We start from the raw sequence: 26,787 nt of genomic DNA, 5'->3' as shown, positions 1-26,787 counted from the left end.
AGTGGCTACAATTCAAATGTATGTCATGCCCAGTAAGTCATGTCCTAATCATAACTTTAAACATGGACTGTATTCAGCATGGAATCTTCTGGAACTGAATTTTCTTTTTAAATAAACCACAGTGTACATTAAACGCTGTATAAGATGGCTGCGGTGGGTCAGGTGACTTTTGCAATTTTGGCCCAGACTCGGAAGTATCTCAAGCATCCTGAAAGTTCCTAATTGAATGACCATGTGCCTCCCTTGAATGAACATACTGAGATACAACACTTTGTGGAATTCACACCTCCCATTCTTTGTGATATTATCCAAAACTCAATATCTATGGAGTCCTAGACTCACTGTCTTTGAGCTCAAAACCTAACAGAGCTGTACGAAACCAGTTAAATCCTAAGTAGGTGCGAATGGCCACATCCATCACCCATTGTGTAGCATTGGCTTCGAACTTCAAATCCTTCTGGGTGGACAAGTGAAGAATTGATCTGGTAGTCACCCGACCGAAACTAATTGCAGATATTGAATTTTATTACTCCAAATACCAGGGAGAGACTGGGCAGTCTGCAAACAACAGCTGTAGTGATAGCAGAAAAGGCAAAACACCTATGCCTTAAAACTAGCGACTACAATATCTTAAGGCCTCCAAGACTGTTCCTTTCCAAGTCTCCCAGTAATGAGACTACAAACAACTAATTTTGCGACTTGTTGAAAATCCACCCCTTCAAAAGAATCCTGCAATGACTTTGATATATGACTCCAGCTATCGAATCCACTTAACTAAACTTCAGGAGTGAAAACGCCTTCTTCGCTGGGCCCACAACACTTGCATTTTCCCCAAGACGATCCAAATCACATGAATTACGAACTATTCCTTCATTTGTAATTTGAAAAAATGCACTATCCGCTTTAACGAGTTTCTTTCTTGAGTGTGCGTGTGTGTGAGTGGCGAGTGAGTGATGCAGTGTTAGACTTTTGGTGTGAGCATGTTAATAAAAATAATCTTCTTTATTTCAACCCACACAAAGTGTGCTGCTGGTTATTCAAATTGACCATCCTCTCAGATTAAGAAACACACACATCTTCCTTTTCAACAAAAAAACACTGATTGCAGACAGAAAAGGGAAGGGAACTGAGGTTTCAGTTCTCTCTCACAATTCTGTCTATAACATATACTTCATCAGCTGTGAAGTGCTTTGGAGCATACTGAAGTATTAAAGGCACTATATAAATGCAAGTTTTTTTAGTAACTAGGTCTGGAATTTTACACCACCCCAGCGAGCCAGATGGTGGCGGGAGGATGGCGTAAAATTGAGCGGGAGGCTGTGGGAGGCCTTACCGGCCCACTCCCGCCTCCGCCCCACTTTACGTGGGCAGTGGGGGGCGAGAAACGGGCCGCCTGCCACAGGTCATTCAAGGCCCTTAAAGTGGTCACGTAATTGCCACTTAAGGGCCTGCACCCGCTTCCACGGGGATTTTACCCCTGGCAAGTGGGTGTCTGGGAGACATGAAAGGCCGTCCAGTGATACTTGGTGGCCTCTTAGCGCATTGGCGGGGGTGGGGGGGGCCTGACAATTTGGGCACAGGGTGCCCTATTGAGGGCCATCTCCACTTCCCCAAACACCCCCAGGACCCAGGACCCGAGATGCCCCCTTTCCCCACAAATGACCACCCTTGCCTCGACGGGGCACGACAGATTTCCCCAGTGGCGCCAACAGTCCTCACACTATGTCCTCGGTTTGGCTGCAGTCCCAGCAGGAACCACCGCTCCCGGTGGCGCTGCGGGAACTAAGAGCTGCTGGCCCGATGATTGGCCGGCAGCTCAGTGAGGTGGGAATTCCTCCCTGAAGCGGGTGCAAGTCCTGCCTCGGAACAGTTAAAGCCTGGAGACCTGTAAAATGCAGGTCGGATCCCCGGGCTGGACGGAAGCGGGTTCGCCACGGACTTTTACGTCGGTGGCCAGCTCCGTCCACCCGGCTTAAAATCCAGCCTTAGGTCTTTCACATGAATCAGATTTAATCAGCAGGGCCCTTCGGACTGGATTTTAAGAGCTCGCCGCCAATCTCATTTAAATAGCCGGGGTGGCCAGCCTTCCCCCTCTCCCCCCCCACCTATCACATGGAGGGGGGCGGGCTGTTTGTCCCTGACAATGGCATCAGCTGCCTGTGCGCAGATGCTGGCACCACTTTTAAAGGGCAGCCAGCCCTTCCGCCCAATTTACATTTTTAAAGTCCAACTCCCAAAATGAAATAAGTAAATTTATAACACTCTATTCCCTTCCCCCCCTCAATAACAATTGCAATAACTATTTGTCCTTCCCCCCGACCGCCCCCCAAACACTTACCTTTTACATCCAAGGGTGTGACCCGCCATCATGGTTAACTAAACAGTTAAAGATAGTGTCAAACTTAAAGACATAACCTAGAATTGCACAAAGGTGGGAGGCAGGACAGAAGATTGGACAGAATATAAAAAAAAACATCAAAGAATGACTAAAAGATTGATAAGGGAGGTAAAATTAGAGTACGAGAGAAAGCTAGCTAGAAATATAAAATATAAGAGTTTCTATAGATATTTTAAAAAGAAAAGAGTTAACAAAGTGAATGTTGGTCCTATAGAAAGTGAGTCTGAAGTATTAATAATGGATAATAAGAGGATGGCAGATGAATTGAATAGATATTTTGCATCAGTCTTCACTATTGAGGATACAAGTAACATCCCAGTATTAGCTGTAAGTCAGGAAATGGAAAGGAGGGAGGAACGCAAGAAAATTACAATCACCAGGGAAGTGGTACTCAACAAATTGTTGGAGCTGCAGGCTGACAAGTCCCCGGGTCCTGATGGACGTCATCCTAGGGTGTTAAAAAAAAATGGCTAGTGAGATAGTTGGTGCGTTAGTTTTAATTTTCCAAAATTCCCTCGATTTAGGGAAGGTTCCGTTAGATTGGAAAATAGCGAATGTAACTCCTTTATTCAAAAAGGGAGGGAGACAGAAAGTAGGAAACTACAGGCCAGGTAGCTTAACATCTGTCTTAGGGAAAATGTTAGAAGCTATTATTAAAGACAGCAGAGCAGGACCTTTAGAAAAGTTCAAGGTAATCAGGCAGAGTCAACATGGTTTTGTGAAAGGGAAATCATGTTTAACCAATTTCTTGGAGTTCTTTGAGAGAGTTACATGTACTATAGATAAAGGGGAACCTGGTGGATGTATTGTACTTAGATTTCCAGAAGGCATTTGATAAGGTGCCACATCAAAGGTTATTGCAGAAAATAAAAGCTCATGGTGTAGGGGGTAACATATTGGCATGGATAGAAGATTGGCTATATAACAGGAAACAGAGAGTAGATGTAAATGGGTCATTTTCTGGTTAACAAGATGTAATGAGTGGTGTGCCACAGGGATCTGCGCTGGGGCCTCAACTTTTTACAATTTATATAAATTACTTAGATGAAGTTATGGTTGCTAAATTTTCTGATGACACAAAGAAGAGGACATGAGGAGGCTACAAAGGGATATAGATAAGTTAAGTGAGTGGGGAAAGACCTGGAAAATGGAGTATAATGTGGGAAAATGTGAAATTGTCCACTTTGGCAGGAAGAATAAAAAAAGAGCATATTATCTAAATGGTGTGAGATTGCAGAGCTCTGAGATGCAGAGGGATTTGGGAGTCCTCGTGCATGAATTGCAAAAGGTTAGTATGCAAGTACAGCACGAAATTCGGAAAGCTAATAGAATGTTATTATCGAGAGGGGAATTGAACACGCAAGTTGAGAGGTTATGCTTCAGCCATACAGGGCATTGATGAGACTACAGCTGGAGTACTGTGTACAGTACTGGTCTCCTTATTTAAGGAAGGATGTAAATGCATTGGAGGCAATACAGGGAAGGTTTCCTTGACTAATACCTGGAATGGGCGGGCTGTCTTACGAGAAAAGATTGGACAGGCTAGGCTTGTATCCACTGGAATTTATAACAGTAAGAGGCGACTTGATTAAAGCATATATGATCCTGAGGGGTCTGACAGGGTAGATGTGGAAAGGATGTTTCTCCTTGTGGAGGAATCTAGAACTAGGGGTCTCTGTATAAAAATAAGGGGTCGCGCATTTAAGACAGAGATGAGGAGAAATGTTTTCTCTCAGAGGGTTGTGATTCTTTGGAATTCTCTTCCTCAAAAGGCAATGGAAGCAAAGTCCTTGACTATTTTAAGGCAGAGGTAGATAGATTCTTGATAAGCAAGGAGCTGGAAGGTTATCGGGGGTAGGTGGAAATGTAATCAGTTCAGCCATGAACTTATTGAATGGTGGAGCAGGCTCAAAGGGCCAAGTGGCCTGCTCCTGCTCCTAATACGTATGTTCGTGTGTTCATATCTGACCTTCCACCCCCAAACTGCACAAAGATTAAGGTTTAACCATTCCCACCATCCCCTACACCAATTACATATATTTGACCCCGTTTCTCCGCACCCCAACCCCCCCCCCACCCCACCGCACTGACAATCTTACGTCCTACCCTCTCCCCACCAGTGTGGCACCGCGTTTCCCTGGACGGGGATCCGAAGACACAGGAGTGCCGGCCGCCACGCCAAATATTGCAACGGACCCTCGAGATTCCAGGTAGGTCTATTTTTAAATGTAATTATTATATTCATTTGGATATTTAAATTGCGATCCCATCACCAGCAGTGGGGGAGAGGGGGGGTGCCGCCTCCCGGCGTCAAGGCCTGGGGTGGGCCTCATCTGGAACCATCTTCAGGCACCCCCTTCACCACAGAACCTGACGCTTGGGGGAGAACAAAATCCAGCCCTTCGAGTAGAAGACTGAACATTCTGTAGAATTCCAGATTGCAGTCTTATTTTATGTTTCAATCCCAGCTTGATCAAGTATGTCCAATCCCTGTGATCTAGGATACAACCAATAATAAGAAAAGGAATAACAGCTTGCTGGTATCATAAGTTCCAGTAAATAGACAGGCAGCTCTGATACAGGTCTGATTTAGATTATGTTTTATGAAAAAGCCTAGAAACCATCTTCTATTTAACTGTCAATTATTCTATAGACACGGATTGATTACAGACTAGTCTTAGGGAAAAAGTTTAAAAGAATGTCTGCCTCCACTTAAATAGCAATACATTTGCTAAATTCCACTCACAATATGTTGATATCTTTCTGATGTTGGACGTAAGCATTAACATTGCATTTGCAAATACTTTAATACTTAGCTCCATTAGGACAAATATTTGCAGCCGAATCACAGATAAGTAATTCTGTATTATTTTGGTTTCCAGTGTATCAAATATACAATAACAATAACCCAGTATATGAACAAATTGCAGTGAACTCACTGTCTTAATTTGAAGAGCATTGGAATATTTGAATTACTTTGTGAACAAATTGCACAATGATGTTTGAGTTAATTAAGTAAAGCCAGCACGATTTGTAAAAGGCAGATCATGTTTGACTACACTAATTGCAATTTTTTGATGAAGTAACAGAGAAAGTTGAAGGGAAAGCAATGGATGTTGTCTATATGGATTTTAAGAAAGCATTTGACGAAGTGCCACATAAAAGGCTGGTTAACAAAACTGAGGCTCATGGAATAGGAGGGACAGTGTCAGTTTGCAAAAAAAAGTTGGCACAAGGACAGAAAACAGCAAGCCATGGTAAGTGTTTTTCAGGCTGGAGGATGGTAGACAGTGAGGATGGTGCCAATAGACTGCAACAGGACATAGATAGGCTAGCAGAAAGGGCAGACAAGTGACCAATAGAATTTAATACAGAGATGTGTGAAGTGATGCATTTTGGTAGAAGGGGTAGGGACAGGTAATATAGACTAAATGGCACAGTTCTAAAGAATATACAGAGACAAAGGGACCTGGGGGTTCATGTGCATAGATGTTTGAAGGTGGCAGGACATAGTTAGAGAGTAGTTAGAAAAGCTTCATAAGTAGAACTTGAGCTTCATAAGTAGGGGTATTGAGCACAAAGGAGGGAAGTTATGCTCAACCTTTATAAAGCTCTGGTTTAGGTCACAACTAAAGTATGGCATTCAGTTCTGGTCACAACACTTTAGGAAGGATGCGAGGTTCCTTGAGAGGGTGCAGAGGAGATTTACCAGAATGGTTCCTGGGATGAGGGATTTTAGCTACAAATTTAGATTGGCAAAGTTGAGGCTGTTCTCCTTGGAGCAAAGGAGGTTGAGGGGAAATTTGATAGCGATTTAAAAGATGACGGCATGTTCAGATAAGGTAGACAAAGAAAAGTTGTTCCCATTAGCCGATGGTACAAGGACTAGGGCATATAGATTTAAGGTTTTGGGCAAGACATGCAGTGGGGAGGTGAGGAAAAACTTTTTACGCAACAAGTGGTAATGACCTGGAAGTTGCTGCCGACGAAGATGGTGAAAGCGGAGATTATGAATGATTTCAAAAGAAAATTGAATGGGCACTTGAGAAAAATAAACTTGCAGGGCTACAGGGATACATTGGGGGAATGGGACTAAGTGGATTGCTCTGCAGAGAGCCAGCATGGACTCGATGAGCCGAATGGCATCCTTCTGTGCCATAATTACTCTATGTACTTGAATGTGATTTGTATCAGCTGGTAAGCACCCCCCAAAAAGTGCTTTAAGAATATCCCCCTTTAAAATAGTAAGATTTTTTTTTCCTTTCTTCTTCATGGCACCAGGTTATATGCTTCTTTTTCATTCATGCATGGGATGCAGGCAAGCATTTATTGCCCATTGAAAAGTTATTATTGTGGGTCTGGGGTCACATACAGACCAGTCCAGGTAAAGACAGCATTTTTCTTTCCCTAAAGTACATCAGTGAACCAGGTGGGTTTTTACAACATTTGATAATGGTGCCATGCTCACCATTAGACTAGCTTTTAATTCCAGATATTTGAATTGAATTTTTAACTATTTGCTGTGGTGGGATTTGAACCCATGTTCCCAGAACATTAGTCTAGGTAAATAGATTATTAGCTTAGTAACATTACCACTATGCTACCACCTCCCCATCTATGCTGCATACCTTCCAGTGCCTTATTCAATTGTTGATTGTTTTAGAAATCTATTTAATTTTCGGGAACATCAGAGTCCAGGCTAATCCTGTCCTCACTTAAATTTCCCTTTCTCTTATAGAGTGCCTTATCACATCCCAAACAGTTTAACAACTAATGCTTTTTTCTTGTAAGTGTCATCACTCTTATTGGGTAGACAAAGTGCAACAGCCAATGATGAACAGCAAGATCCCACAAACTGCAAATGAATGAATGCGTGCTCAATCTGTTTTTGGTGGTGGTGGTTGAGGGAGGAATGTTGGCCAAGACACCAGAATAACTTTGAATCATACCATGGAACCTTTAGTGTCCACTTTGAAGGGGCAGACAATGCTGCCCAGTGGGGGACAACTGCAACGTATTTAGGATGCTTAGCTTTCCGTGAAGGGAAGATCATCGATGACTTGCAGACAATCATGCTTCAGTTCCATTCTCAGCCATTGGTATGTTGTTGATCTGTGGATTCATTCCATCATATGGATCCAATTTAGAACAGGAATGTTTGTGAAGTGCAATCTTTGTATTTAGGGAGTTAGAGGTTGTTGAACAGATGCTGTATCAGGAACTGAAGGAATGAACCTAAATTATATTACATGAGGAACAGCACATTAGTACACTAACCCATTGGAAACCTGAAAGGTTTTGGTGAGCAGCTTTCAATTTTTATTTGTGGGACTTTGGACTGTGCAAATTAATTGCTGTGTTTCCATATATCACTTTTCTCTGTCCCCTATATTTTTCGATAGTTAATCAGGAAGGGTATTTGTAGTGGCTTAAAATGGAGCCATTCAGTAGGCCATTGAGCCTCTCAAGCCTGCTCAGTTAGATCATGACTGTACCTCAACTCCATTTATCTATCTTTGATCCATATCCCTTGATAGCCATACCTAAAAAAACTAGTGGTCTCAGTCTTTAAAATTTAGTTTGACCTAGAATTCACAACCTTTTGTGGGAGCTAGTTCCAGATTTGCATTGTGCGAAAAAAAAGATTCCTGATTTCAATCCTAAACAATGACCAAGCTCTAATTTTAATTAGTTCCTCAATATTTTCACTATCAAATCCCTTTATAATTTTAAAGACTTGTGTTAGATCATCTCTCAACCATTTAAGATCAAAGAAATGAAAACTCAGGGCTGAATTTTTCCACCATGGCAGAAATCCCGGTGCCAGGACCAAAAGGGGGAGCTGAACCTGTGCCAGCAGGCGCCAGGCCCCTAAGGCTGCATTTTACTGGCAACAGCCAATTAACAGACTGCCACCGGGACCACCATCCAACTGAAGAAGCAGCCCATCTCCCAGAACTGCCAGCCTAATCAGAGGGTCTGCAGCTCGGCAGCATCACCACTAGTGGTGGCCACTGCTGAGTCTGCAGGATGAGGAAGAGGATGCCTCCATGGCAAGGAGCACCTTTGAGAAAGTCGGGGCCAGACAGGCAGGCAGACCCTGGCAATCAGGGCAGTGGAGGTGGGGGTTGGGGGGCAGGTTTTTTTTAAGGTGGTAGAGGGTCATATTTTTGCAGTGGCACCTTAACCATGGGGGGAGCCTCTCCATGGACCATGGAGCGCCTATTAATGAGGGCGCCCCCCTCCTCCCCCGAGAACCCTCTTGGAGGCTACTGGGATTTACCTGGCTGTCTCCACACGTGGCGATGGGCCCTTCTAATGCAGGTAAAATGCTGGTGTGGGCGGGAAGTGGCCCTTAATTAAGCTGAGGTTCCCGTTGCTGGTAATATACTATGGCGGCAGGAAGATGTCGGGCCTAGTGAGGATGTGCGAGGCATGCCAGAACCACCAGCCACAACAACGCAAAGAACCTCTACACCCTCATGAGATTCCGCCAGTCCCTTAGTCCAAAATTGCTACTGACCTGTTTTCCGTAAATGAAAACGACTTTATCTTAATCACAGACTATTTCTCCAAATTTCCAGTTGTCAGACAGGTGAAAGACACTTCAAGTGAGGTCGGCGCAGACACAGTGAGCGCCATATTCAATCTATTCGGTGCACCGGAAGAAATAATTTCTGACAACGGGCCACAGTATATGGGAAAACCTTTCAGGGATATGTGCACCAAATGGGGTGTAACCCATGTGACGTCCTCACCACAATACCCTAGGTCAAATGGTCTTGCTGAGCGAATGGTCTGCACAGTCAAAGCACTTATCCTAAAGTGGAGGACAATGATTTTTGTGTTGCCATGCTCCACCTCATAGCTACACCTATTGATATAGGCCTACCGTCACCAACAGAGATCATGTTTGGCAGACAAATGTTGACCACACTGCCAAGCCATCATCTATCCAAATTCTCCAAGATGCAGGATACACTGCTCAGAAAATAAGGGAGAAGGAAGATGGTGCATGACTGACATGCAGGGGCGGAACTACCTCAGCTACACGTAGGACAAAAGGTCAGGGTCATACACCCCACAATGAAAACATGGTCGCCTGCGGAGGTGTCCAGAGTGTGCGGTGAGCCTGGGTCCTATGAGATGAGATTACAACATCTAGCAGAGCGGTGTTGAGAAGGAACTGAAGCCAACTGAAAGAGGTGTGAAGTACTGCAATTACGTATGGCAGACTCGAGGCAGCATACTCCGATGGTGGGGGTGTGACAGATCAACAGGACAGCAGTCAGTGCATTGACAACATGCCTGCAAACCGAAAACAGCCAAGGATGACATCCCCAGAAGGTTACCCCCGAAATGATATGTGAACGTTTAAGCTTCTGTATGTGGAAAGTTCATAACGTCAAAATTATCTACATATGGATAGACCTTATCTAATTTTATATGTTTTTTCTTTTTGCATACGAGACTTATCTTTGGAAAGAAGGGGGATGCTGTATGATTGCCTTTAAGATTGATGTCCCTTTCAGATCTTAGTATGCTAATGAGCCAAGTACCAGGATGCAGTCATGTGACTTGGAGCCAGACTCACTCTGCTACTGTAATACCAAGAGGCAAGTCCTGTAAATAGATAGCTCTGCACTGTTAACTGTTAATAAACCTGTTTGAGATTTTCGATCAACTGAACTCCACGCATCTCATTTATCTCAGACAACATAAAAAGCTTCTTATTGCAATTATCAGCCCTTCCACCTCCCAGTCTGTCTCCAAAGGGCTGGTAAAATTCAGCCCCAAGTTTATCCATGCTGGTCACACTTTTTAATCCTTTAAACACTGGTATCCTACTGGTAAATCTGTGCTGCGTCCCCTTCAAGGCAATATATCCTTCCTGTGATTCAGTGCCCAAAATTGAACACAGTGCCCCAGATCGGGACTGAGTAATGCTTTGTAGAACTGAAGCATCACTTTTGTATTCCAACCCCCTTGAGATTAACCTTTCTGATTACTTTTTGTACCTCTTCACTACATTACATAGAATTACATAGAATTTACAATACAGAAATATTCAATTTGGCTCAACTGATCTATGCTGGTGCCTATGCGCCAGACAAGACTTCACCCACCCTACTTCATTAACCCTATCAACTTGTACCTTGCATTCCTTTCTCCCTTGTGTACTTATCTAGTTTCTCCTTAGATGGATCTATGTTATTTGCCTCAACTGGTCCATGTGGTAGCAAGTTCCACATTCTAATCACCCTTTGGGTCGAGATGTTTCCCCGAATTCCTTATTTTATTTATGAATGACTCTTATATTTATGATCATGGGTTTTTGATTCCCTCACAAATGGAAACATGGGGTTTATTTGAAGGGTTGGGAGCCCAAATCGGGAAAACTTCCGGGTCCAGACCCCGCACTTTGTGTGTCTGAATCACCCACAGTTGTTTTCAAACCGTCAGCTCAATTAATAGTCAGGGAGAAGGCTCGCCATTCAATTAAGGATGGCGGGTGGGCTTCTGAGGCTGAAGGGCCAATGGGAGGCCCTCCAGCAGTGACTCATTGGCAGCCCCACCGGCTGAGGTGGGAGCAGCTGCCGATGCAGGTGAAGAGAGAGAGAGAGGGTGACTCAACATGGAGGTGCTCTCTGAAGACAAGGTAAGTTTTTTAAAATTAAAAAAGGCCACAGCTGCCTGGCCGTAATCACGGAGGGGCAATTCGTCCACTGGACAGCCAGCAGCCACAGTTGTGGTCTGGCAACCATGACGAGTGTTGGAGGGTCTCTCACGAAATTAAGCGCAGCATCCCCCCATCTCCCGGCATGAAGTCACCTTGTTGCACTGGCTATGTTTTGGTTGCCAACATGAAAATCCCAGTTGTTGTCGGAAAAGGGCCTATTGGGCTCAATTGGCTACCTACTTTTTGCGGGCAGGTAGCCATTCCAGATCCAACCCGGCCATTTTAAAAATAGCATGGGATTGGGATCGTGGCGCCAAATCTGTACAATGACTGGCAGCATGAAATTCCGGGCCTGCTCACCTCCGATCCCACCCCTGTCGGGATTTGAAAATTCAGCCCATGTTCTCTATGTCTACCCTATCAAACCCCTTTATTATACCCATCAAATCTGTTTATACTGCCTTATGAAGCCCCTTAACTCGCTTTTAATAATTTGTGTGCTCCTCTCTCTCTCTCAGACTTGAGATATGCAGGGGGCAGTGAGGAATATTAAGGTGGGCATTATCAACTGTAGTTCAGGAAAACAAACACAAATGATTGTTTGGAGGGTTGAGATCATGACAGCACTGTATATGTATTTTCGACCATAAAGTGGCACCACTTTGTCCTTAGCAGGACTGGAGTAACCTATAGTCATGGTCAACCATTAACATCTTGCTATATCCTGACATTTTGTGATGTATTGTGCTTCAATGCCTTTGTGGTCTTACTGCTAATTGCACCCAATCTGGATAACGGTAAATGCAGAAATTGGTGAAGTTAAAAACTCTTTTAAATTATGTAAATGCAATGACTCTTGTATAAAAAAATACGCCTGATACTTGACGCATCAAAATATTATGATCTCTCTGGTTTTTACCTTTGATGTGATTTTTTGAAGGTTACAGCACCTGAACAAGCAAAAGTTAATCTGAAGGATTTTCTCCCTACCCCAGATTTGAATTCTCTTATACAGCAGTTGAGTTCAGTATATGTTTCAATGCACTGATCATACATGTATACTAGTCAATAGGAGTTCCTAAAAGTTTACCCCCAGCACTTTGCTTTCAGACATTAACAAGTGCATGACAGTAGGCTGAACAGCCCTATAATCTATCCTTCCTTCTTTGTTCAAATCATTTTAGCCTCTTCTCAGCAACACTGATGATACAAAAAACCCAGAATGCAAGGGATTAGAACAAAGAACAAAGAACAAAGAACAGTACAGCACAGGAACAGGCCATTCGGCCCTCCAAGCCTGCGCCGATCTTGATGCCTGCCTAAACTAAAACCTTCTGCACTTCCGGGCCTCTATTCCCATCCTATTCATGTATTTGTCAAGATGCCTCTTAAACGTTTCTATGGTACCTGCTTCCACCACCTCCCCTGGCAACAAGTTCCAGGCACTCACCACCCTCTGTGTAAAGAACTTGCCTCACACATCCCCTCTAAACTTTGCCCCTCTCACCTTAAACCTATGTCCCCTAGTAAATGACTCTTCCACCCTGGGAAAAAGCTTCTAACTATCCACTCTGTCCATGCCGCTTATAACTTTGTAAACCTCTATCATGTCGCCCCTCCACCTCCGTCGTTCCAGTGAAAACAATCCGAGTTTATCCAACCTCTCCTCATAGCTAATGCCCTCCAGACCAGGCAACATCCTGGTAAACCTCTTCTGTACCCTCTCCAAAGCCTCCACGTCCTTCTGGTAGTGTGGCGACCAGAATTGCACGCAATATTCTAAGTGTGGTCTAATTAAAGTTCTGTACAGCTGCAGCATAACTTGCCTATTTTTATACTCTATGCCCCGACCGATGAAGGCAAGCATGCCGTATGCCTTCTTGACTACCTTATCCACCTGCGTTGCCACTGCCAGTGACCTGTGGACCTGTACGCCCAGATCTCTCTGCCTGTCAATATTCCTAAGTGTTCTGCCATTTACTGTATACTGTATTACTATCGTGTACTCAAATACATCAACTCCAGCATCACATTTCAGTGCTCCAAATCACCATATTGCTCCCTATCCTCTCTGTCCCAATGACTTCAACTTTCCTTACTTTTCCTTTTTTCTTGTTTTCCTCTTTCACCGGCTGCAATAAGGCAACTGTAATAACATTTCCTATTTACACAAACTCAGTACCTTCTTTCCTCCCCATTTGTTTCTTAATTTTAATTTCACAAAACACACATGGATCGATCGCTTTTCTGGCATACATGGGCAAGTTGTCCACTCTGCCTCCCTGATGACTTTGGCAGAAGGTCTGGTTGATTTTCGTAATTGGGCCTCATTTAAATACTTGAGGTGAATTACCAACACTAATAGAGACCTCACCTTTTGGGAGGGTGCAGCAAATTTGCTTCTTAAAGCTAGCTGCAACTCTTGAAGAGGAGGTGGAGTCTTCACTGCTGGGGAATGGAGAACGGGTTTGTAAGGCTGCAGACTAAATGACCACAGCCAGGAAACCTCAATGGTCAGATATTGTGAAATTGCTCATGGAGTAAGTGAGGAGTAGAAAGGAGGTCCTTTTCCCTTCAAGTGGGAGATTAGTGCTGCTCCAAATAAATCAACATTCATGGGGAGAGGTGGCAGAGCAGATCAATGCTAGTAGCATCATTCCTAGAACCTGGGGAAAAGTGCACGAGAAATGTAATGACCTTACATAGCAGGCAAGGTAAGACTTCTCTTCACATCTCTCTTGCATTCTCTAATGGAAACCACACTGCACCTATGGAGCCTTCTCTTCTCTGTTGCACAAGCCTTTCCTCCAATTGCAAGAGATACTGTATTACACTACCTTCTGTTTCCACCAACCCATTCAACACTTGCTCCAGCCCTCACAGCTATTTTATTCTCTTGGCCACATTTGCTACTTACTCCTCTTAGCATGAACACTATGTTAAGCTGCCTCACATATCTTCACTGCCCTTGCTTCCAGCACACACCAGCCCACTTTCATTTTTCATGCAGACCCCCCACCTGCCAAGAATGAGGCATATTAATTTTGTCATATGAACATTGATTTTACACTGTAGCTGGAGTCAAGAAATGACTTGTTTGAAGATCACCAGACACTGGGCTGGAAGGACATTTGCATACTAAGAGACACTGCTTGTGGAGACAAAGGACTATTCCCTGCTCCAATTAACCCCAATGGATTTTGATTACCAGATATTGAAGGTGTAAGGAAGCGCATTCCATGCCCTGCTAAGATGATACAATCAACAGAGACAAAACTGGCTAAACCAGCTGGTCATATGACTAACTGGCTGGTCCAGATTTTTTGAACTAGCCACAACACAGTTTGAATTCAGAAGGCAGTTGAAACTGAAGGTGGAGCAAGGAAGCCTCTCTCTCTCACTTTCGCCCAAGCTACCAGACCCACAGAAGACACGTAAACCTCAAGAGAAAAAAAACTCCTACATCGGAACAAGTTGAAGCGTGAACTGGGCCCCAACAAATTGCAAGACTTACCGGCAACCAAGGACTCCACATTGAACTTAAAGGATTGTAACTACCAGATATTGCCTCAAAATCTTCCCCTTTATTCCTTCTACTTTTTCTGTCTCTATCTCCGTGTGTGTTTATCGCGTATGCACGCTAGCGTGGTCGTGTCGCATATTCGTCCTTGTTAACTGGATTAGAGTTTAAGATTAATTAACTTCTACCTTTCTTGTTTGAACCTAAAGAAACCTGTCTGATTTCTTTGCCCTACAATTGGAGCAGTGAACAAGGATTCACTAGGGGGAGCTAAAACACATTGTTTAAAAATTAAACCCTGTTATGGTTAAACCAGGCAAAGGGTGAGACAGAACCCCTAGACCCCTTCTCACCTGGTCGTAACATACTCTTCTTGTAGGAAAAGCTGAGACATATAGTAGGGAGAATACAAGAATGGGAGAAGGTGCACCCAAGTCACAAACTCTTATTTCAACAGAGGACATCACCATTTATGTATTTGGCAGCTCGAGGACATGTGCCATTGGAGATGGCAATGCTGGAGGCCACGCAGAGTAGGGTGTTTGTGCATTTTCTCTTACATTTCCCCTTCCACTTATCATAGTTCAGATGTACATGTAAACAATCCACATGACAACTTGGTGCTACAGTATGCAACCAGCCCTCTGCGATTGCTTACCCTTGCCATTATGTGCTAACCCTTGACCCCTGTTGTTTTTCTGGGTTCTTCATGCAACTTGAGTCATGCAACTGTGCAGACGGAAAGAGACAACCTTTCCAAGGAGATAGCTTTGTTCCCTCAAGAACTACTACAGGAATTAGTCCCTGAAGTGGGAATGAGGGTGTTTGCACAGGGGGATTCACTCAAAACAAGTAAGCATGAACGGATATAAGTGGACATGCGAGCCCAGGAATAGGCTCACCTGAAGGAGACCCTAGGTTCCAGTTCTTCTGAAGACGACAGAGATGAAGATTTTTGGAATCAGCTTTTTAAAAAAACGCTTACTGCGCATCAGTAATTTCTCAATGTATTGGACAGCCTGGCAGTCTGTTAGAGTCCACTGCTAACTAATTCAGGGTTTTACTGCATGGCACCACCACCATGTAGTGTAAGGTCACCTCAATGGAATTTATAGCTGGGCCCATACAGGCTTCTCAATGGTGATCATGCTGGCACCTTGTCGACTCTGGGCTCCATACCTTCTCTGGCTCAGAGACCCAATGGCTGGGGTCATCAGTTGCATCATAGGAGTCCTGCAGCCTGTTCTTCCCCAGATCAGTGGGAGTGCTGAGCAACAACCTGTTAGCAGAGTCAGTCATGCCTTGGGAGTTGAACTTGTTGCTCCCTCTCAAGAAATGTTGGCCACAATCAATCAATGCCCATCCTCAATGCCCAAAGCTCAGCTTTGTTGTGAAGTGGAACTATTTTGCACTGATGCTAGAATTGTGGTGTAAAAACATGTTCCATTTCCCATATGACTACACTTGTGACCTTTCTGAGTGAAACTGCAATTCTTGCTAAACTAAAGACAATTTTGCACTGTGGAATTGTGTCTGCAAGGAACTAGATGAAATTACCCAAATTCATTTCCTTTAAGCCCCTTACAGCTATCACACACAGAAGACTTTCATCCAATTAGCCTGAGCTGGTGTCAGGCAATTGGCAAGACAACGTATTAGAAGTTTTGTCGGATGGTATCCTGGTGTATTTTGTGCTGTATTGTAAACTACAGGAAATGAGTTACAGAGCTATGGTTTTTCATCGGGTGACTGCACTGCAAAGGAGTAGCATGAGAGGGCAAATACTTTGGTTGTTTAGATCCTCTGAATCATGGAGTAGTGAGGGCCTAACCTTGGTAAAGGAGAGCAATGATATGCTCAGTACTTTTCCAGAGGCAGAGATAGTCAACCTTGGCAAATTGACCTGTGTTGCACTAACGCATCTTCATGTCGTGGAATGGAAAGTTCTGCTAGCCGTCTTGATTGAGAAACAACATCCATTGTTAGGGGAAAAAAAAAAATTGCAAGAGAAACAATATCTATTTAATGTGTCTTTCATGAGAACATGTTTTACCCCCTTTGACTTAACCCCCTGCTCCAAGTTTGGATGGAGTACTTTTGCCATGGCAACAACAAAGCAGTTTCTTTCAACAAACATATGACTGTTCGGTAATTTATTTCCTCCTTTAAGCTACCATTTTCAAGTCTGCAAGCAATTCATGTGTTCCACTGATTAAACACCTGTTCATGTGATGCATTCTGATGTCAATTTGGATTTGTCAGCAGAAGAAATGGAGAGGGGACAAGTAAACAAAAAGGAAGCAGTACAGTTATCCAGCACAGAACCATACAACACTGAAGGAGGCCATTTGGTTCATCAAGCTTGTGTTGACTCTTTGAAAGAGATATGCGATTAGTCCCACTCCCCCACTCTTTCCCTATCGCCCCCGACCATTTTCACTTCTGCTGCCAGAAGACAAGGAATAAATCCCCTTTCCTGTCCTCCCAATAAATCTGCAAAAGAGAATAACCATACTGTCCATTCCTTTCAACGGGCACCTGCTAACCACAGCACTCAGTAACTCAGCCCTGTGTGACGATCAATAGCCTGGATAAGTGGAGGTTAGCATTCTCCACATCTATGATGAATATCCAGTGTGTTTACTTCAGTAAGGAGCCATACACTAAGTGCATCATTTTATCACATTCTTCACACTGGCTTTCATCAAAATATTTTGAGAAGATTCATTTTTGTACACTATTAAAATCTACAGGCACAAAGCAGCCTTAATATAAACTTCAAACTCAGGTTTGCTAAATTGATATGACCCCATTGGAAATCTTAAACTGTCACCCAGCCATCCCTGATCATCAAAGTAAATTGAGATTTGCAATCAGAGGGGGAATATTGCATCTGAAAATTTAAGAGTGACTGAATTCTTGATTGACTTGATTTAAAAAAGAAAGTTATCAAGAGGAATGACATGAAGGTTACCTTTGAAGAAAATTGAATTTAAGTCAACTCACATTCATTACAAAAAAAATCTAAAAGCTTTCACTGTAGTGTTTGGCATTCATCAAACACCAAAAGGGATAAGTGTAATCTTGTTATAAATTTCGCGGATAGAAATGGGAATCAAATAAAAAAATGGAACAAAGCAACACGGTGGGGGAAAGGGAGGGGGCGTGTGTGGGGAGTGGGTGTGTTTGGTTAAGATGGAGATTTTATTCAGGGGTGTAATTTTCTGACGAATTAAGAAGCTAACTTCTCAAGCATCGCCAGCCAGCCTTATGTATTGGAAAATCGCAGTGGAGGTGCACGTTCTTTTTTGTGCCCACATGGAGAGAAAAATGTTGGCAGCATGTCAGACATTTTGTGATAAATGATGAGATTCCCACCACTTGTACATGCTCAGAAAATTACCACTCATGTAAAAAGCAAGAAGCAATTATTTTACTGAACAGTCATTACAAAACAGCATGGTGGTGACGGGGCAGAGGGTTCGTTACCCAGCGATCCTCCCAGGGGGTGGGATAGACCGATGACAGCCTTCTCGTCCAGAGGCCAATTGAGGCCCTTAAGTGGCCTATTAAGGGCCAGTTAAGCGCCTCTTCCCGCCACCGCTGCGATCTTACCAGCAGTGGGGAGACTGGCCTCTGCTGAGTGGGGAGGATGCCTTGTAAAATGAGGTACACTCCCTGCGGGCTTGCGGAGTGGTACCCTCCTCCATGGGTAATTTGTGGCCCATGGAGGACCCGCACTGGGAACAACTTTACCCCCTTGAACATCCCTCCCCCTGGACTGCACAAATATTCCCCCACCCCACCTTGCAGGGGCCGTCCAGACTGGTCCCGGCGACCCCGCCTCACTTACCTCTGTTCCGGGGTTCCAGGGCTGGGCCTGGGTCCGAGGCCTCTGCAGTACCAACAGTGGCCACTATTCCCGGTGGCACTGTCAATACTGCTGAGCTGCTGGCCCTCTGATTGGCTGGCAGCTCTTGAAGGCAGGATCCCCGTGCATTTAAAGTCTTTAAAGGGATGGGGATCCTGCCTCCTAAAACTTCGAATTGAACAGACCAGAGAAATCGCTCCTGGTTGAGGCAAGTTGTGGGGGGTGGGGGCGGTGGGAAGAGATGCACAAAATGACAGAGGCGGGGATCCCCCACCTTTTTGATCCAGTTTCCAAAGCCCCGCCTCCAGCACAAAATTCGGTCCAGCAAGTTTCCCCCAAAATACATTTAGGTGCCTGATCATATCATCTGCTTTACTGAAGTAAAAGCAAAATACTGTGGATGCTGGAACTCTGAAATAAAAACAGAAAGTGCTGGAAATATACAGCAGGTCTGCCAGCATCTGTGGAGAGAGATACAGAGTTAACATTACGTCGATAACCTTTCATCAGAACTGGCAAAAATTAGAAATGTACTAGGTTTTGAGCAAGTGAAAGTGGGGGGCGCGGTGTGGTGTGAGCAAGAACAATAAAAGGGAAGATGTATGATAGAGCAGAGAGCAGGAGAGATTAAATGACAAAGAGGTCATGGAACAAAAAGCAAAGGGAGTGGTAATAGTTGTGATAAAAGACAAAGCATTTGTCCAGACAGAGTGTTAATGGCAGAATAATGAATAGTTGTGTCTGAAAGCAAAAACATGAAAAATATCGGCATATAAAAGCAAAATACTCTGGTTCCTGGAACTCTGAAATAAAAGCAGACAGTGCTGGAAATGCACAGCAGGTCTAGCAGCATCTGTGGAGAGAGAAACGGAGTGAATGGGCTGCAGTTTGTTTTCCCCCAGGCATCAGGGTCCATGGTGGGAAGGGCCTGAAGATGTCTCCGGGAGAAAGCTGCCATGCAACCCGACTCTAGGAGTGCCCAGCCCGATATTACAGCAGTGGTGAGGTCTCGTGGCAGCCTCCCCCACCAGCCCCCGCTGCTTAGCGACGGGACCCCGATTAAATATTTAAATGAATTTAAATGAATTAATTAATGATACGCAAGTCGCTACCTGATGTTACACTGCGATCTTCGGCCCAGCGGCCAGCGCTCCCGTACCTTGCAATCCCTGTCCGGGGAAACAAGGTACCAGACTGGTGAGAAGGAGGGAGGAGGTAAGTTTAACAGTGCAGAAGTGGGGGAGAACAAGGTCAAAGTAATGTCATGGGTGCAGGGGATGGTAGGAAGGGTTGGAGGTTAAGGTTTGTGCCGTTTGGGAGGGAAAGGTCAGATGGACAGGGTAAGTATTTTGGGGGGCGGAAAGGGCAAATAATTAATTTTATTGCTACTGGGGGGGTGGGGGCGCACAGGCAGCTGACGCCATTGCCAGGGACAGACAACCAGCCCTCTCCATGCAATTGGCGGTGGGGGGGGGGGGGGGTGGGGGAGGGAGGCAGCCAGCCCCGGCTATTTAAATGAGCTGCCACACGGAAGGTTGCGGCGGCTCCGCGACATGGGGCCTGCGCAGGCGGGCCACTGTTTTTTTCGCCTGCTGTCAATGTCGGCAGCGGGCACAGAAGATTTAGCTCAATGTTTCAGTTCTGTGATTTTTCATCAGAACTAGATGGCAGTCATGGTCTAAAATGGTTGAACTCAATGTTGAGTCCAGAAGGCTTTATAGTGCTGAATTGAAAGATGAGCTGCTGTTCCTCAAGCTTGTGTTGAGCTTCACTGGAACACTGCAGCAGGCTGAGGACAGAAGTGTGGGAGTGAGAGCAAGGTGGTGAATTGAAATGGCAAGCAACCGGAAGCTTGGGGTTACACTTGTGGACTGAGTGGTGGTGTTCCACAAAGTGGTCACCCAATTTGCGTTTGGTCTCCCCAGTGTAGAGGAGACCTCATTGTGAGCAGTGAATACAGTATACTAAATTGAAAGAAGTACAAGTAAATCGCTGCTTCACCTGAAAGGAGTGTTTGGGCCTTGGATAGTGAGGAGAGAGGAGGTAAATGGGCAGGTATTACACCTCCTACGATTGCATGGGAAAGTGTCCTCGGAAGGGGACTAGTGGTGTCGGGGGTGATGGAGGAGTGGACCAGGGTGTCGCAGAGGGAACGGTCCCTTCGGAATGCTGACAGGGGAGGGAGAGGAAGATATGTTTGGTGGTGACATAAATGCTGAAGGTGGTGGAAACGGTGAAGGATGATACTTTGGATGTGGAGGCTGGTGGGGTGGAAATTGAGGACAAGGGAAACCCTATCGCATTTCTGGGAGGGAGGGGAAGGGGTGAGGGCAGAAGTGCGGGAAATGGGTCGGACACAGTCCAGGACCCTGTCAACCACAGTGGGGGGGATATCCTTGGTTGAGGATGAAGGAAGACATATCAGAAGTGCTGTTGTGGAAGGTTGCATCGTCAGAGCAGATGCGATGAAGTCAAATATAGAGAGTGTATAAGGAAGGGAAGCCCTTTTTGACACAATTTTCAAGCTGGACATTCAACCAGCATGCTTTGGGAAGCTGCCAAGAGTGCTGACGGGGAAAAAGCTTGTTTTAAAATTAAAACCTGCTGAACTGTTGCAAAGCAGCAAAACCAGGCAGTACCATCAAGAAGGAACAAAGACATTGTGCAGCTAAAGGAGATATCTGTAAATGAGGCCTTGACAAGAATACACAGAATTCAATGGGCCTCTTCAATAAACAATCCTTATCAGAAAGTTTGCCACCTGGTTGGTTGAGATTTCCAGCAAATCAACCATTACCGTGGTTTTCACATGATGGAATTTACTGAAAGGAAGTTTGAATAAGATGGACAGTGTCATGTGGGCTTTAACCTTAAGTTTTAAACAAAAATACAATATATTATTAGTGTTCTGGAGAAAATAACTTGTCTCGAGTCCACGGGATTAAAGTAAATAAAGGTTTATTTGAACACTGGCGTAAAGGAGAAGTGTCTGGTAAAACATCCAGAAGCTTCTCAATGAAACAAAGTCTGCAATACAAATTTATGGAAAACAACAACCATTACTCATTTGCCCACACTACCCCCACCCCCGCCACATTCCAAAGCTGCAGCTTGTTCAATAAACTGAAGTGTATTGTCTCACTAATCATCCCCCCTGTTGTCTCCTCCCCATTCTTGAGGCTCGGTGTTTCACATTCCAGATATCCAGTGCCTCCTGCAATCGCCAGTCTTATCTCAAGGACACCATGTTTACACAGATGTAAAGGCAATTAGACTTCTGAGTTGTACAGCATCCCATAACTATTGCCACGCATCCCATTATGCCCTGGTTCCCCACAGCTACAGTGCTTCCATCTTCCTTCTAAGATTGTTAAATAATGCTAAATAATATGCTAATATTGTCCTACTGGTTCCACATCAGTCCTCCCTTTTGGACCCCTGGTCAGCCACACCATCTGACCCAGGCGGGATATTCCCGACATCCTTCACTCACCAATTGCTCCATGGATCCTACTGGAGTTCAGCGGGCTTTGGATCTCCTAGTTTACCATTCCCTTACGCCTACACCAAAATCCTATTGACCTGGGCTGAGCCTGGAACCTCTATCCCGTTATATAGTATAATCTTCATATATATATTCACACGTTTCATATTCCCTGGGAGAGGGGCTCCGACCGCAAGGGATACCAGGATGTACCCTTTGTGGACCAACATTACCATCTGCACACCTGGGATATCATCCGCCTTTGGTAGCAACAAATACAGAGACTGACTATCAGGACCACAATGGACGCCATGGCTGCAGTGATCCTTCCTAATTACCATCAGTTATACTGCAGTCTTGTCACTTTGGCTCTATTGCTGGCCAAGTCCTCCAATCGCCTAGCCACTCCTTTGGTTAGGTTCTCCTGTACACTACTCATCGTGATTGCTTGACGGCTTTGCTCCATAAACCTCCTTGTGGTGGCTAGGATCCTTTGCACCGCCTGCCGGGCTATTCTTCCCAGACGTCGTCAATGTCTAATGATCCATCCCACCAGGGGCTGAATACATACCCTGTGACAGCCCTGCCCACAAGGTGGAAATTACCCACCATAAAGGAGTCAGTGATCTGTAAGCAGAAAGTATGGTTACAATCTTGTCCTGCCCGTCAAAGCGTCACTGTGTAGGGGAGGTTTGCACTGCCTTAAAGGCTTTTACAAGAGGGCTGACCAATACCACTATGGTAGAGTCATTACTGATGGGTCTCAGTATTGCAGATGATATAATGCTGAAACTCAGCAGATGATATAATGTTGAAACTCAGTACGACATTCATGTTGTCATCAAAAGGGTGCCATTTAAACCTGGAGCTATATACCGCCGTGTTCCTACTTGATACACCAACTCATCCCTCACCACCCCTGGGGTTGTGAATTTATAGCCCCCTGAATAAGTACCATTTGCATGCTCGTTAGGCACAATCATCAGGAACTTGATTGTATTCTCCACTCGCCCCCATCCCCCTCCCCCTCCAGTTATAGGTCATGCAACTACCAGTTCCTGTCTTTCCTCATGAAAATTAATAAGGTCTAATCTTTTCACAGCCTGATGTATGTGTGGGGGTGGGGGGGGGGGGGCCATACCAAATCTTATATCTTAAATATCTGAAACAACATTATCTACCAAGTCCCAAGTCAACATGTCACAGGCCCTTCCATTTGAGTTCTTAAACAAATGGAGGCAGATTAGTCCATCCCGCCGTGATGTTCACTCCGGTGTTAGGCCTCAAGGTGGTCCCTCCTTTTGGTAGTTTCGCGTACTGTCCTGGATGCAGGCAGGTATTTCTGTGGATACTTACAGTGGGCGCCTCCTATGTTGCCACGGTTACCAGGAGGACGATCACCTTTGCTGCTACTCATTGGGCTGCCATTGCTCTAGCGGTTTACCTGAAACAAAATAATTAAGGGATCTGCTGCAGGCCCTCATGTTGGCAGAAACAGAACTTGAGTCACGTAGTTTGACTTGAGACCATTGGGAGTGATGTCATCCTGTGCAGCATTCCTGGAAAATAAAATACCAATCCTATCACTTTAAGATTTTTCCCTTTCAATCTGCCTGTTCAGGATATACCTGCATCAAACCTCTGAGCTGATACTCAGCGATGTTGTTTTCATATTTAGCCCAATATTTACTGTTGTCCAAGCGGAAACCACTGAAACAGTGTGTGTGGTTTTATTGTTTCCTAGAATCTCTTTAAATTTCAGGTTAGAATACCAACTCAAATTAATTTAATTTAATTCATCATCTTCAATTCATTGTAGATATCTGATCAAATTCCTGAAGCTGGTGACAATCTTGTTGCAATAAATTTTGAAAGTTGTATGGTTAGCTTAGACTGCTAGCGGAAAGGGTTAACTTTCTGCTCACCTGAAAGGGGGTGGGGCCAATGTTCTCAGATGGACTAGTGATGATGTCACCACCCTTTTACCTACAAAGACAGAACAAACCAGGAGCTATGGAATAGTCTAAGCACATATTTTTCAGACAAATAAGAAATTTCCCAATTAACAGTATCCAACATTAAAATTTACCCTGTTCTCACATGCAGGAATTTGTATCTGGACTAAAATCCCCACGTTTATCAAAATACAGTCAGGTTGTGATTCTTGGCCAGAAATCTCAATTCGAATCTTATAACTTAAACATTTAGTTTGTTTCCACCCTTCCTTTTGATCCAAGTCATATTCCTCATTGTGAAATTCTTTTTTTTTGTACTGATGCCCCTTTTGCACAACCACCCTTTAGGGAAGAAAGCATATTAAAACTTACACTCATATATTATCCACACAATTTCTGCAACACTCATTCAACTTAACAACATAAGATGAAAGAAAGAAAACAAAAGAATTAAAGTGCATCAGTGGTCTTGGTCCTTCATTTAAATCTGCCAAACTTCAAACTGCGGCCTCTCACAGGCATGGGGGAAGGAAAGGGTGGTCTTTGAGTTTTTCACCCACAAGAACATTTGAATTGACAGTGCCGAGTATCATTATCTGTCGTCCCCCCTTAAAGGAACCCTTTTCTCACTCCCCTTGCCAAAACAAAGTGTGTACTTTAACAGCTTCTCATCCATTTTATACAGCTATCAAAACTTTAGAACATCATGCAGGACCAGGCTTCTGAAGGTTAATAAGCCATTAGTTTGGTGACACAGGCAGAGCTAACACAGACAGACAAGGAAATCACAGCACACTAATATAATACACAAACAGAAACTTAAGCACACACCAAGTTTTCTTCCTTTTTTTATCTTTTCCGACAGCATTTTAATTTACTGTGGTGCTTCCAAAATGATGAAACAACCCCAAATTATTTACTGCCCACCTTCTTAGATCATTTATCTTTCCTCATGACTGCTATGCACCATGTACCCACTGTCTTGGCCTTATGTGCTCACCACACAGAGCTACAATTCCCTTTTCTGTTTTCTCCTCCATTTATTTGTTTATTCTTTATCTTAGATGACATTAGAGTTTCTCAAAAGTAACTTGCTAAATTACACCGGACTTTTTGCATCTCAAAGTTATTCCAAATTCAAATAACAGTGTTGCTGGGGTGACAGATTTTGTTACCGTTCCATTGATTTCTTCCCAAAAGCAACATTTTTGTATATTTATAGAAACCACCTCGAATGTTTTTTTTTTGTTTATTTAAATTTGATTCTCCCCTTAAACTTCAAAACATCTCTATCAGGGAAGACAGCATTTTAGATTAAACTCCAATTGTTTCCCAACTTTTAACATTTTGTAAGAGGTTCCTACCTCAAGGAATTGTTAATACAACAAAGGTGACTCCAAATTCCAATCACAGTACTAAACATTTTAAAGTCAAAACTGTCAATGTCATATATAAGGGAGCCTTATATCTAGAAGGTCACTAATGAAATTCCAGTCTTCCTAACTTAACATGCCAGATAACCTTGATAATTTAAATTTAATTCAAACCAATGCTTATTAACTACACAAAGAACAGAATAATATGTGCTCTTTTAAAATTTAACATTCTTAAAACAAAAGATTTAACACCAGCTTCTTAAACAAACTTTAAACAGACGGAATCTTTCCCATATCTCCTTTGGTTATCCTTCTCTTCCTTAAACCAATATCCAATTCCTGACATTTGCTACTTAAAAACAGTCAGTAAGACCTGTCTTTAATTTAAACTGCAAAAAAATAACAGATTTTAAACTTCGGTCCAATTAAAATAGTGTTTTAAACTTCAAGTTGGACTTCTGCCAGACATCTTCAGACGTTCAAGGCTGAAGCTTATCTCCCAGAAAACTGTTCATTGCATTTTCACAGTTGCAAAGCCAACTTTTAAAATAAAAATAAAAACTTTAATTTAAAATATTATTCAATTTTTATATCCCATTTCTGGGTGCACAATCTTAAATTGAAATGAACACACTCAACAATCACCTTTACACTTATTCAATTCCAAACAACCTAGAAAAATTGATTCCTGTAATGGATTATGAACTCAAAGTACCAAAAATCTGCATTAAATTCCCAGTCCCAAACCCAAGGAACACACAGGTTCAACTAGTTCACACCTAAAACATGACTCAAGGTTCCCACAGAATAGAATAGAACAAGAGAACAAGTCAACATTAAAGCCAGACAACAAACAGTTAACGACTATCAGCTCCACATCACACAACTAAACAGACATTGGAAGCTTTCAGCATTCATGCAGACTCGAACAAAGACACAGTAACTTGTTTTTACTCACTTTTAAATTTCGCTGAAGCATTTTGTTTAAGTTGTCCCTCTTACCTCAGCCTGAAACTTCTCACTTTCCCACTCTGGCTCTCGTCCTTCTAACACTTGTAACCTGTCTCTTTTCCTGAGTTAGCCTAGCTAATTCAGACTTTCCAGACTGATACATGGTAAAATAGCACTTGCATAATATAGTTATTCCCTTTTGTCTGTTCTTTCCACCATTCTTTATACTTATCCGGGGTCCTCGAGGGATCCGAAACTTCCTGATCAATTTATCTAAAGTTGATCTTGCATTTGGCCGCCAAAAGTTCGGTGAGTGAACCTTCGGGTCCCCACTCTGGATCCTTATTTGCCATGGCTGATGTTTTATAGTCTGACTGTTGTTACTACTTGCACTGGTACAGACCTCTTGCTACCCTACGATCATTCCTATGTGGGAAATGAACCTCTCGTTTCCGCTCTGATCGTTCTTACTTCTCCTGGTTAACCCCTAGAATGATATTACCTCCTCGTTTACCCAAATAACCGCGATCCTAGCGCTGTGCCATCTTTAGC

The sequence above is a fragment of the Heterodontus francisci genome, chromosome 32 (assembly GCF_036365525.1).
Source record: "Heterodontus francisci isolate sHetFra1 chromosome 32, sHetFra1.hap1, whole genome shotgun sequence".
Classification (NCBI taxonomy): domain Eukaryota; kingdom Metazoa; phylum Chordata; class Chondrichthyes; order Heterodontiformes; family Heterodontidae; genus Heterodontus; species Heterodontus francisci.
Note: the sequence above shows the minus strand (reverse complement) of the source record.